The following is a 14,378-nucleotide window of genomic DNA, read 5'->3' on the forward strand; positions in this document are numbered from 1 at the left end:
CAAGGGAAACATCCTCACTCCATTTAGCCTGCCAAGCCCTGTCAGAATATTGTACACTTCAATGAGATGTCCTCTCATTCTTCTGAATTTTGGTGAATATGGCCAATCTGAACCAAGTTCTCCTCAGACAACAGTACTACCATCCCAAGAATCAGTTTGGTGAACCTTTTTTGCAGTTCCTCTATGGAAGTATATATTTTCCTAGGTAAGGAGATCAAAATTGCACACAATATTCAGGTGTGATCTCACCCAGTCCTGGTACAATTGTAGTTGTATTGTGCATCTTTTCTCCTATAGTGTTTACTGCACCTGCATGTGTAATCCCCACACCCCTTACCCACAACCCCCAACCATGCTTCTTCTTTCCTTCCCTTTCCTAGCCTATCTCTCTTTATTCTACCCCACTATTTTTTCTCTCCTTACCTTTGACCCATCCCCCAGTGGATCTGCTCTCCCCTCCTCCCCCGCACCTGCCTATCACTATCTCTTACCTGCATCTACCTATCACCACCTTGTGCCCACCCCACTCCCCTCTTTTGTCCACTTATCACTGCTCTGCTTTTCCCTCCTATATATTGGGCTTCCTCTTTTCCTATCTTCAGTCCTGAAGAAGGGTCCTGACCCGAAACGTTGACCACCTGCTTTTCTCCACAGATGCTGCCTGGCCTGCTGAGTTCCTCCAGCATCATCATGCTTAATTTCAGTGACTGGCATACAAAGACCACCAATCAACATTGATGTGATGTGATATTTAGAGACTTGCACAAAGATAGGATACTATCAGGCAGCATAAGAGGAAAATATAATGCAAGTGCTAGCTTGCTGGAGGTCTGCTGCAGAAACTGGCTACCAGAAAGCTTGCATTCACTGTAATAAATGTGGAGAAATTGGCACCAACTTTGCAAGGGACTTTACATCCATCTCTTTGGAAGGTCAGCTTGGCTTGCAATGCAGTTGAAGTGTGGGAAACAGTGGCAGAGCTGTCATTAAGTTATTGGAATAAGAATCCAGAGGCCTGTACTCAAGATATAAATGAGTTCAAATCACATCATTTAAATTTAAATCCAATCTAAAAACCTGGAACTTGATGAAAGGTTTATCTTACTACTGGATTATCCTTCAGGGAAAGAAATCTACCACGCTCATTAAGTTTGGTTATAGCGTGGGGCAAATATTCTGCTGAGACTGGTGTCAGATTTGCTGCTGGATAAGCACACAATGGACAACTCCTGAATGGAGGCCGCAGTGCAGCCTTACATTCCACAGAGCGCAGGACATGGGTCTATTCTGCTACCCCATAGAGCTCCTTACAAAGTACAACAGAGCAGCGTGAACTTCCACAGATTTCCTATCTGTGAGGTTAGGAAATCAGCCTATGGAAGATGGTACAAGTGCAGGAGTCCCATTGAAATCAATGGAAGAAAAAGGCTACCAAAATACAGGTATATAAAGTTTTTATTTGATTTAATTAAGTTACTTTAAGTAATCTAATTATTTTATATGAATGTGTGTTTACCTTTAGCTTTAAGCTTTAAGAATTTCTTTAAAAATCTTAACTTTTCTTGCATTAAGTTTTGAGAGGTCCTGAGCGAAAGTGAATTTTGGTGAGGGTGAAAAACAGTCCTTTCTTATCACAGCAGTCAGCCACTGTCACAGGCTCCTAGCAGAGGATTCTGCATTGGACCCCACAAGAACATTTTGGTCATGGGGACAGATGGCCAGCAAACTCCAGGAACAGGAAGGTACATCTCTATGTGATACCAGCCCCATAGCAATGTTGACACAAGAGACTGCAGATGCTGGAAACTGGAGCAAAAACTAAACTGCTGGAAGAACTCTGTGGGTCAAGCAGCAGGTATGGAGACAAAGGATGGTTAAAATTTTGGGCTGAGACCCTGCATCAGGACTGAGACTGTAGAGGGAACATAGCCAGTACATTGAAGTGAGAGGGGAGGGATGAGGCAGGGGCTGGTATAGATGATATGTGGAACCAGATACGGGATGGATGAGGGGCAGATGTTACCAGGTGGGGGAGGGGATAGGAAAGATCAATCAAAGGAGATTAAACCCACATGGATAGGCTTGTGGGTGATGGGCAGATGGAACCCAATGGGGGAGACAGATGAGTCTATGTAACAAGGGGCATGGGATAGGGGGAAGGAATGGAAAAGGTGAACAAAGAGAGAGGGACCCTGGATCAACCCAATCAGTTTCCCTCCATCAACATCCTCATGTGCCTGATCTTACCCTCAACAATTTCTCTTTGGATTCCTCCCACTTTCTACAAATGAAAGATCTAGCCATGGGCACTCACATGGGCTCCAGCTATGCCTGTGTTTTTGTTGGCTATGTGGAACAATCCTTGTTTCAAACCTGCCCTGGCACCACTCCCCAGCTCTTTTCTCTGATACACTGACGGCTGCATTGGTGCTGCTTCCTGCACTTGTACGAAACTTGTCAATTTTATCACTTTCCCACCAACTTCCACCTTGCCCTCAAATTCACCTGGACTATTTCTGACACTTCTTTTCCTTTTCTCGATCTCTGTCTCCATCCCAGGAGACAAAATATCCACTATAAACTTATGGACTCCCACAGCAATCTCAACTATACTCTTCCCACCCTGTCTCCTATAAGGGTGCCATCCCCTTCTCTCAGTTTCTCTGTGTCTGCCACATCTGTTCTCAAGATGAGGCTTTCCAGTCCAGGACCTGAAATGATTTCCTCCTTCTTGAAACATGCCTTCCCCTCTGCAGCAGTTGATGGAGCCCTCACGTGCATTTCCTCCATTTCCTGCAAGTTTGCTCTCAAACGCCTCCCCAAACAGAACAGAGATAGAGTTCCGCTAGTCCTCACCCTTCAGCCTGCTAGCCTCTGCATCCAATATATCATTGTCTGTCACTTCCACCTGCTCCAACAGGACACCCACCAGGATCCCAGCCACATCTTTCCCTCTCCCCTCCATTTCTGCTTTCAGCTCTAACCAGTGTGACTCCCTGATCCGCTTATCTCTTCCCACCCATCCCTCCTTGACCCCTAGCATTTTCCCTTGCAACCATAGGAGCTGCAACACTTGTCCCAACACCTCTTCCCTCACCAACATACAGGGACGTAAACATCCCTTCCAGAAGAGGCAGAGATTCACGTGCACCTCCTCCAACCTGGTCTCTTTCATTCGATGTTCTCGATATGGCCTCCTCTACATTGGTGAGACTAAGACTTGCAGAGTACCTCCATTCTGTCCGCAACAACCATCTTGAGTTACCGGTTGCACGTCATTTCAACTCCCATTCCCAGCTCAACACCAGGTATCCTTGGCTTCGTCCAGTGCCACAGTGAGGTTAAACACAAACTAGAAGAACAGCATCTCATATTCCACTTGGGTGGCCAACAGCCCAATGGTATGAACACTGAATTTTCCAATTTCAGGTCACCCACACCCACCAAGTTGATCTCCCACTCCCACTAGTTCACCCAGGATCTTTCTTCTTTTGTTCACCTTTTCTACCCCTTCCCCTCTCATCACTTAAGAGTCATCACACTTTTCCCCACCTGGTTTCATCTGGCCCTCACCCACAGACTTATCTACCTGGGTTTCTTCTCCTTTCCAATCCCCTTCCCCACCTGGATCTAGCTGTCCATCCTTCCTCCTCCTCATACAGTTCCACCTGTCACCTCCCAGCCTTTGGCTCATCCCTCCTTCTCACTTCTATATATTGGCTGTCTCCCCTTTACATTTTCAGTCCTGATGCAAGGTCTCGACCTGAAATGTTGACCATGCCTTTGCTTCGACAGATGCTGTTTGACCCACAGAGTTCTTCCAGAAATTTATTTTTTGCCCCATAACAATGTTTCTCATTAATGCCATCTGCTACAGGTAAAATTGAATTTTGTATGCCTAGAAAATAGATCCTACACAATCCACTTTCTAGTTCTGAATCTCTTAGATGTTATGTATCTTGTCTGCTTCTGTTTTCTAGGACTTGCTTTAGATACTTAACTTCTTTCTCACCTTGAGGAATAGGACCAACAGTTTCAACTTCCTACCAGGTCTCTCAAAATCACTACACCTATCATTTTCAAATATTCTCATGGACAGAGACAGCATAACTAATGTATTAAAACATAAAGCTTAATCAATAACTTATCATGTAAATCATAACTGGCAGCAATGTTGATATCAACAATTCAATGCTTTATCAGAACCCTATTTTGTGAAGGGTTTTGCAGAAACAGAAAGAGTATGAAAGAGATTTTCTAAGATGATAGTGAAGATGAGAGGGACAAGAGACAGTGGAATTTTTTTCTCACCAAATCTTATTTATGAAGAGTTTTGAGAGAGGTATTTTAAACAAGGTATTTTGATTAAAAACAGCAAAGATTTCAACGCTGGTGAAATAGTAACTGAAGAACATCAATTTAAGAAAAGCAAAAAAATGCAAAGATATTAGAAAAAGTAATTATTTTGCACAGGTTATTAGGTCATGGAATCATCTTTCATGCACAGTGGTGGTTTCAAGATGCAAAATGCAGATATAATTTGAAAGGAAAGTATTTAAATATATGCGAAAATAGATGCTGTAAGGACAGGGAGTTAGACTGTACACAGTTCATTCAGAGATGTTATAGAGTCCTTCTTCCATACTATATATATTCCAATATAATATAATATTCTAATTGAAGAACTTGTATTGAACAAAAATGTATTTTCAACAATACATCTGTTCCTAGGTCTTTTGTTAAGAAAACTATCGGTTGTTTATAACAATTAAGCAGATCATTTATACAAAAGAGCTGCACCCATTCTGACAATATTTAAAACGGGTCAAATTTATTTATTAATGTTGGTTAGACAGCTGCTGAGCCAGTTAACCAATGTTACTAACAAAGCAACAACTTGCATTTATCTGGTACCTATTTTAACAAAGAGGCAGATCATCAGGCAAGATGCAAAATAAGAATTGAGAGCTGAAGGAACAAAATTTGGAGGTAGAGATGTGACAGATTAGAGATAGGACAAGAGGAGATATAAAGATGGGAATTTGACGCACTGGGCCAAAAGTGTTATAATTATTCCTTACAGCATGTGATCAGCAGCAAACAAGATATGCAAGTGTTTAGTATCCTTAACTGTCCCTGAATAAGCAGTGGGGACATGGTATCTTAAACTGTTGCAGTTCTTGCATTGAAAAATAATTTCAGTAAGGGAGGGAGTAGCAGGATTTTGACTCAGTAAAGATGGCATTTCCAAGAAAGAATGACTTGGAGGTGGTGATGCTGCCATAGACCTGCCGCCACTGTCCTTCAATACTAAGGTTGTGGGTTTGAGAGCTGCTGTCAAAGAACACTGTTATGTTGTATCTTGCGGATGTTACACATGGTGCCAACCAAGCCATCTGCTTTGTCCTGATTGCTGTTGAGAGTCTTGAGTATTGATGGAACAACACATATCGGGCAAGTGGAAAAGCACATTCCTGACATACACCTTATTTTATGTCATGTTGCAGAACACCCAGTGCCAGACCTGCTCTTTTAACACAGTAGCCATGTAGCTGCTAAGTTCATGATCAGTGGTGACGTTTGGATGTTTAAAGTGGGGGGTTTGATGATATGATACCATTGAATGTCAAGCACATATAGTCAGACTCTCTCCTATTGGAGACTGCTATTGTCAGCCAGCTTTGTGACACAAATGAGAAAATTTGTTTTATATCTGTGTGAATATGAATGGAACTAAATACTCCTAATCTTGTGATGGAAGGCAAAATCATCGCCGAAACATGTTGAGCCTAGAACACAGACATAAGAAATTTTGCAGTAACATCCTGATCTCCAACAACTACAACCACCTTCTTTCATGCGAAGCTTGACTCTAGCCAGTGGAGAAGTTTTCCTCTGATCCTTGGCGATTTCAGTTTTACTAAGAATTTTTGGTGTTACGTTTGGTCAAAAGGTACTTTGAGATCAATGGAAATCCCTCTCACATCAACTTTGGAATTAAGTGCTTGTGTTTATGTTTAAAACATGGCTATAATGCAATTAGGACCTGAATAGTCCTGGCAGAATCCAAACTGAAAATCAATGTAAATCAGCAGGCATGTAAGATATATGGATACAGAGTTTGGGATGAGCTAAGGATTATGGAAAATGGAGGCTGTGTGGCTGACAGAAGAGTATAGAAATAATAAAATCAGGAGCTGAAAATGGCATGGGTGAACATTACATCAATAGATAAATGGTAGGGGTTATGGAGATGATGTTAAGTAGGTGGATCAAGGCGGTCTTGTAATTGTGGTTAGAACCTCAGCTTAATTTCAGATAAAAAGTAACAAAGGACTGGTATATGGGGTATTATATGGAAAAATTGGCAGGAAATTTTTAAACAAAAATAAAGATCTAAGTGATGAGAGACTGCAGAGCTCGGGGATGCATAGGGATCTGGGTGTCCTAGTGCATGATTCACACAAGGCTGGTATGCAAATACAGCAAGTAATCAGGAGAGCAAACATAACGTTATTGTTTATTGCAAGGAGGATTGAATATATAAGTAGGGAGATTATGCTTCAGTAATACAGGACATTGTTAAGACAACATCTGGAGTACTGTGTACAGTATTCTTGTTATGTAAGTAAGGATTTAATGCATTGGAAGTAGTTCAAAGGTTTATCAGACTAATATTTAGAATGGATGGGTTCTCTCATCAGGAAAGATTGGATAGGGTAGCCTGGTACCACTAGAGTTTAGAAGAGTGAGATGGACCTGATTGAAAATATACAATCCTGAGTTGTCTTGACTGAATGAATATGGAGAGCACATTTTCTTTTGTAGGAGAATCTAGAACTAAGGGTTACTTTTTAAAATAAAGGTTTACCCTTTTACAATAGAGATGAGGCAAAATTCATTCTTCAGATGTTTATGATTCTTTGGAAATTTCTTCCTCAAAAGGTGAGGAAGCAGAATCTCTGAATATTTTTAAGGCAGAGATAGACAGATAGTTGATAAGAAAGGGGATGAAAGGGTACCTTGGGTAGACAGGAATGTGGTGCTGAGGTTACAATCAAGTCAGCCAAGATCTTATTGAATGGTGCAGGCTTGAGGGGCTAAGATGCCTACCTCAGTTCCTAATTTGAACGTTCATAAATGTTGAACCTGAGACAGTGGCTAGGGAGGAGGATGGAACTAATGGCAAAGCTGCAGAGCACAGGTGCAGTGGATCCGACCTTCCCTTTGTTTAAATAGAGGAAGATACGACCCACTGAGATGAATGGGAAGGCAGCAAATATAACATTGAGAATGGAAGGAAAGAGAAAACAGGGAACTACTGGGCAGTTAGTCTGGCATCAGCAGTACAGGAAATTCTGGAAATGGTTAATAAGGATATGGTAACAGGACAGTTGATAAATAATGAATTAAAATTGCAATATGACTTTTAATTAAACAAAATGGTATTCCACAAACCTAATAGGTTTTGACGATGTAACTAGCAGGTTGGATAAAGGGGAACCAAAAGAGGGAGCACAGATGGATGTTCAAAATAGAGTCAATAAAGATCACGTGAAATGTTACTGCACAAACTAAAGACTCATGGAGATGGGAATTATCAGCATGGAAAGAAGAATAGTTATAGAACATAAAAACTGAGAAATCAGTCAGGTCATTTTCAGGTTGGTAGGCTGCCAATAATGCATAAGAATCAGTGTTGCGCTCTCTGTGATTTACAACCTTTATCAAGATGACAAGGAGAACTGTATGCAGTGCAGTTTACTGCAGAAACAAGTAACAGCAGGAAGCTGCAAAGGGATATAAACAGATTAGGTGAGCTGGGAGTAAATGTAGCAGATAGAATATAATATAGAAAGATCTGAGGTAACTTGTTTTGGTAGGAAGAACCGAAAAGAACTGATATATACGGCCAGAAACTATTAAATGTTGGTGTTCAGACCGAACATCCATGCAACTCAGAAGGGTAATGTGCAGGTGCAGCAAATAATTAAGAAATCAAATGAAATGTTGGCCTCTTTTCAAGGGATTTGATATATGAGCAAGGAAATATCCAGGGCCTTGACAATACCACATTTTGCATATTGTGTGCAATTTTGGGGTACAGGTATTCTTTGATTTATGAACATTCTATGGGTTTTCACCATAATGCCTTTGTCTCTTTAGGATATGTGTCATTGATTTAAAAATCTATTTGTTTCTGTAATAAATAGAGCATCACTCTATGACATAGTGCTATGACATTGCGCTAAAAATATTCATTGTATTTCACACAGAAATTTCAGTTTCCAACATTTTGCTCAACAAGTTGTTTTTCTTTTCATAAAAGAACACCTGTAGGCCATTTTGTCCTCAAGGAATGATATAAAGTGATGAAGTAAGATTTGACTAGATTAAAACTGGCATAATGGCCTTTCCAGGAATTAGTAATATGGGTCTATATTTCAGTTCAGATAAATAAAGATGAATTCGAGGAATCAAAAAATATTCTAAGTGTGAAAGAAAATCATAACTTTCATAATCATAATTGAGTTTTCACTTTACAGGACTCAAGACTTGGAGTGAGAGCGGGAGAGTTTAAAAGAGGTAGGTCTTGGAGCTGACTTGTGAGTTTTCACTTTACAGGACTCCAAAAGAGGCAAGTTTGCAAATTGTTAGTCAACAGTTGATTGGCTAATTAGCTTATTAACAGCAGCCAATAGAAAGAAGATAGGGTCGTGAAGTGGCCATTTTGGAGTGGGCAGGCTTTGTTGGGAAGAGGCTGAATCAGTGGTCCAGGTGTTGGGAGTGAGAGTGGATCTTTAAAAAGGCTTTGGTGAGGAGGCACTAGTAAGATTTTATTTTGTTGTTGATCCTTAATAGTCCATGCAGTGTAGGCAGGATGGCAGTGGAATGCTCCTCCTACAAAATGTGAGAAGTCATGGAACCTCACAGTCTCCCAGATGACTACATCTGTCGGAAGTGCACCCAGTTGAAGCTCCTGACAAACTATGTTAAGGAACTGGAACTGGAGTTGTATGTACTCAGGATCATTTGAGAACATCATAGATGAGATTTTTACTGAGGTCATCACACCCAAGATACAGGTTTAGATAGATGGGTGACTACCAGGAAAAGTAAGGGGAGTAGGCAGTTAATGCAGGGTTCCCCTGTGGCCATCTCTTTACTAACAGGTATACCTGTTTGGATACTGTTGAGGGGGATGTTTTTTCAGGGGCTAGCAGCAGTAGTCTGTTCTCTGGCACTGTGACTAGCTCAGAGGGAAAGGGTGCAATCAAATAGGATCATAACGATACTTGACAGTGAGGGGGATAGACATAGTCAAGAATGTCTCTAGTGGCTGCAGAAAATACACGAGGTGGAGGGCAAACAGCCAGAATTTGTTGTACATGTTAGTACAAATGACATGGGTAGAGCAAGGGATGAGGTCCTGCAAAATGAGTATAAGGAGTTAGGTTAGAAGTTGAGCAGGACCTTGAGAGTGGTGATCTCTGGATTATACCTGGTGCCACATGCTAGTGAGGTCAGAAATAGAGTAGGCCAGATGAATTTGTGGCTGAGGAGAAGCTGCTGCAGGGGGCAGGGATTTGGGTTCTCGGACCACTGGGATCTCTTCTGGGGTAGAGGTGACCTGTACAAGAGGGATGGGTTGAAGTTGAACCAGAGAGGGACCAATATCCTTGCAGGGAAATTTGCTAGTTCTACATGGGAGGGTTTAAATTAGATTGCTGGGGGGTGGAACTCTGAGCAGGAGCAAGTCATGGGATAAAGCAGTAGCCAGCAAGATCAAGTTTGGTAATTAGGATAGCCAGGGGCACAGTAGAGGCAGCTTCAATGTATGATGTTTAACAGGTAGGATGGATGAACTCAACGTGGATTGGCTGTGAGGACTGGGATGTTTACAGCCATAACAGAAACATGGCTGAGAGAAGGGCCGGACTGGCAGCTAAATATTCTAGGATACAGATGCTACAGGTGTGACAGAGGTACAGGTAAGTGGGGGGGGGGGGGGGGGGTTGCCTTTTTGATAAGGGAGGACGTAATAGCAGTACTTAGAGATTACATTCTTGGAGGATTGTCAGGTGAAGCCATAGGGGTAGAACTTAGAAAAAAGAAGGGGAGAGTCACTCTAGTGGAGCTGTATTATCGATTCACCAATAGTCAGTAGGAACTTGAGGAGCAGGTGTAGAGAAACTGCTCATAGTTGTAAGGATAACAGGGTTGTATTGGTGGGAGACTTTACTTTCCCTGGTATTGACTGGACTACCCAGAGTGTTAAGGGCCTGGATGGGGTGGAATTTGTGAAATGTGTCCAGAAAAGTTTCCTGAGTTAATATATAAGAGGACCCTAGGGAGGATGCAATACTGGTCCTTGTCTCGGGGTATGAGGTAGGGCAAGTAACAGAAGTGGAAGTCAGGGAGCACTTTGGCTCTAGTGACCATAATTCTATTAGTTTTAAGATGGTGATGGAAAAGGATAGGACAGGTCCACAGGTTAGGGTCCTAAACTGGAGTAGGGCTAATTTTGGAGGTATTAGGCAGGATCTAGCAGTGGTTGATTGGGTGAGCCTCTTTGAAGGGAAACGAACAAATGGCAAGTGGGAGGCTTTTCAGAGTGTGATATCAAGAGTCCAGGAGCAGCATGTTAGGGTGAAGCGTAAACCTGCTAGGTTGAGGGAACCCTGTTGAACAAGGGATATTAAGGCTTGGATCTTCAGGGCTGCCTATGTCTTGGGCTACAGGAGAGGGGTGGGATTTTAATTAATCTCTCCTCTGTTTACTGAGGAGAAAATAATGGTTGCTGAAGAGGTATGGGAAGCTGGTGGAGATGTTTTAGTGGAAATCTGTATTACCAGAGGAGCTATTTGCAGCCTTGCAGTGCATTAAGGTGGATAAATCACCAGGGCCTGACCAAGTGCATCCTCAGATTTTGTGGGAGGCTAGAGGAGAAATTGCAGAGGCCCTTGCAAAGATATTTACTTTATTAGCCACTGGCGAAGTTCTTGAAGACTGGAAGGTGGCCCTTCTGTCCTTTAAGAAGGGTAGAAAGGACAAGCCAGGGAACTACAGGCTGGTCAGCCTGACATCAGTCATGGGGCAGTTACTGGAGGGAATTGAGGAACAGGATCTACCAGCATTTGGATAGACAGTCTGGTGAGGAGGAGTCAGCATAGCTTTGCGCATGGAAAATTGTGCTTGATGAACCTCTGAGTTTTTTGAAGAGGTAACCAAAAAGGTAGATGAGGGTAGTGGATGTTGTTTTGAGGGACTTCAGCAAGGCCTTCAAGGTCCTGCATGGCAAGCTGGTCTGGAAGGTTGCGTCCCGTGGAATCCAGGAAGATGTAGTTGAGTGGATTCAAAATGCCCTCAGAAGCAGAGGGTGGTGGTTGAAGGTTGTTTCTTGGAATGGAGGCTGGTGACTTGCTGCTGCAAGGGGTTGGTGTTGGAACCCTTGTTTGTTATCTATGCAAGTGATTCAGATGCAAATGCATAAAGCTTGATCAGTAAGTTTGTGGATGACACGATATTAGGAGGTGTTGTTGATAGTGAAGAAGGTTATCGTAGATTACAAGGGGATCTTGATCAGTTAGGGAAGTGGGCTGAGGAGTGACAAGTGGATTTCAATTCAGATAAGTGTGAAGTGATGCATTTTGGAAAGTCAAATCAGTGTAGGACTTGTACTATGAATGGTAGGGCATTAGGGAGTGTAATGGAAGAGAGGGATCCAGGAGTATAAGTGTATAGTTCATTGAAAGCAGTGTCACAGATAGACAGGGTGGTGATAAAGGTGGTTAGCATTCCAGTCTTCATCAGTCAGGACACTGAGTATAGGAGTTAGGACATTATGTTGCAGTTGTATAAGTTGTTGATGAGGCTACACTTGAAGTGCTGTGTACACTCTTGGTTATCCAGTTGTAGGAAAGATGAGGTTAAACTGGAAAGAGTGCAGAAAAGATTTACGAGGATGTTGCCAGAACTAGAGGGCCTGACTTATGGGGAGAGATTGACCAGGCTAGGTCTTTATTCCGTGGAATGTAGGAGAATGAGGGGTGACCTTGTAGAAATGTTTAAAATTGAGAGCCATAGATAAGGTGGATGGTAACAGTCTTTTCCCCAGGGTAGGGGAGTCTAAAACTAGGGGGCATAGATTTGGGGTGAGGGAGGAAAGATTTAAAAAGGACCTGAGGGGCAACTTTTTCCCACAGAGGGTGATGAGTATCTGGAATGAGCTACCAGAGGAAGTGGTTGAGGCAGGTAAAATAGTATCACTTAAGAAGCACTTGGATAGGTACATGGAGGGGTGGAGCTTGGGGGGATATGGTCTGAATGCAGGAAATTGGGACTAGCTGGGTGGGCACTATGGTCAGCATGGACTCGTTGGGCTGAAGGACCTGTATCTGTGCTGCATTGCTCTGACTCTATATTTGTATAAAAAATGCAGATGGTGGAAATCTGAACTGAAAACAAAATACTAGAAACACTCAAGTAGGGCAGCGTAAGAGGGAAGAGAAACAAGTAAAGTTTCAGGTTACGAATCCTTTATCAGTTTAGATGAAGAGTCCCAGATTTTGAAACCTTAATTGTTTCTCTTTCCACAGATGCTGCCTGACTTGAGTGTTTCCAGCATTTTCACTTTTATTTCAGATTCCAAGAGGGCTTGGCAGAGTTGATTATGGGGAGTGCAGGGTTGCTTTGGCTGGAAAGTTATGAACAAGGGGTCATAGTCTGAGGATAATAGGTCATTTTGGATAGAATTAATAACTTTCATCATTCAGTTTCAAATTCTAGGAATTCTGTCTGAGAGCTGTGGATTTGTGACCATGCTCATCAACTGCTTTTAATAGATGTTTGGACTCTTCTGAAACATGGCATCAGGAGTGAGAGTTGAGCTGATGTTGAAGATTAGCCATGACTATATTGAATGGTGGAATAGGTTCTGCATAAACCATTCCTCCCATTGAAGTTCTTAAATATGAGGACTTGAGAGGTTGAAGGAAGGTTGGACATGGAACATTTGCCTGCAAGATCAAAGGTGCATCTTGGGAATCAAATGAAATAATTTGAAGTGAAAGTTTAAAGTTCTTTGGTGTGCAGTTTACTTACAGATGGGTAAGTCAGCACTCACGCACTGGTCCAAAGATTTGGAGATAAGTATTTAGAGAAAGTGATTGAAGAGCTATGTTTTGAGGACCAAATCTGCTGGAGGATTTTTAGTTAAGTTAGAGCTCAGCATTAACAATAGGGTTTAGCATAGTTTAGTGGAAATGTCTAATGGGGTTGGGATTCATGGTACATCTATGTAACAGAAATGGGGAATAGTGCAATTGAAATTCCAGACCCTAGAGCAAAGAAATCCAGGAAGCTGTATGAAGGGAAAGGTTAATCCACAAGACCTATGCTGAAGAAGGAGTCATCCTCAAGATCAGCTGAGGAGGCAAGAACCACATACTGTAGGATCCAATGAAGCAGCAGGTGCCTGAGAACCCATCCAAACCAGTTCAGTAAGGATGTTCTGTGCTGGATTCAGCAAGCATGGGCAACTGAAGGCAAATCAGTGATATTTGGCAAGTATATGTAAACCACACCAACTGCACTGCCGTCATCAATACACTTTGTCACCTCTTCAAAAATTCAATCAGATTGATCAGACAGGATCTGCCCTTGACAAAATGACATTGGCTGTCCATGGTTAGTCTGTGCCTTTCCAAGTTGTAATTAATCCTGTACCTTAGAATTTTTTCAAATAACTTTCCTACTAACATTAGGCTGACTGGTCTATAAATGCCAGACTTTTCCCTGCTGCCTTTCATGAAAAGGGGGCCACATTTGCTGTGTTCCAGTCATCTGGCACCTCCCTTGTGGCCAGTGAAAATTTAAAAAATCTCAGCCAGAGCCCCCGCAATCTCTTCCCTTGCCTCCAATAGCAGCCTTGGATAAATCTCATCAGACCTTTGGATTCATCTACCTTTAAGCCCACTAAGGCATCTAGTATCTCCTCATTATGATGAAAATTAGCACTACACATCTGCTCCCTTTGCTGAATCCTCCAACTACAAAGTCTGTTTTCTTTTGTGAATACTGATAAAGTATTCAATAAGGACCTAACATAAACCTTCTGGCCCCAAGCACAGATTGCACTGTTGTCCCTAATGGGTCCTACACTTTCCCTGGTTATTCTTTGGCCCTAAATATATTGATAAAATGTCGTTTGTGTTTACTATAATAATCCTGTCTGCCAGTGATATTTCATGGCCCCTATTTGCCTTCCTAATTTCCTTAAGCACCTCCCTACACATTTTATACTCTTGATGGGCATCCCCCTTTTGTTTTCTGTACCTCTCATATGCTTCTATTTTTTCTTCATCCAATCCTCGATA

At 42.1% G+C, this 14,378-nt stretch overlaps 1 protein-coding gene across 1 annotated transcript in view; it reads right to left on the bottom strand.

The window, feature by feature from the left end:
* The window catches only part of LOC127574538 (sperm-associated antigen 16 protein), a 624,219-nt gene that overhangs the window by 337,235 nt on the left and 272,606 nt on the right, over positions 1 to 14,378 (bottom strand).

This window comes from Pristis pectinata, chromosome 1 (genome assembly GCF_009764475.1).
Source record: "Pristis pectinata isolate sPriPec2 chromosome 1, sPriPec2.1.pri, whole genome shotgun sequence".
Taxonomy (NCBI): domain Eukaryota; kingdom Metazoa; phylum Chordata; class Chondrichthyes; order Rhinopristiformes; family Pristidae; genus Pristis; species Pristis pectinata.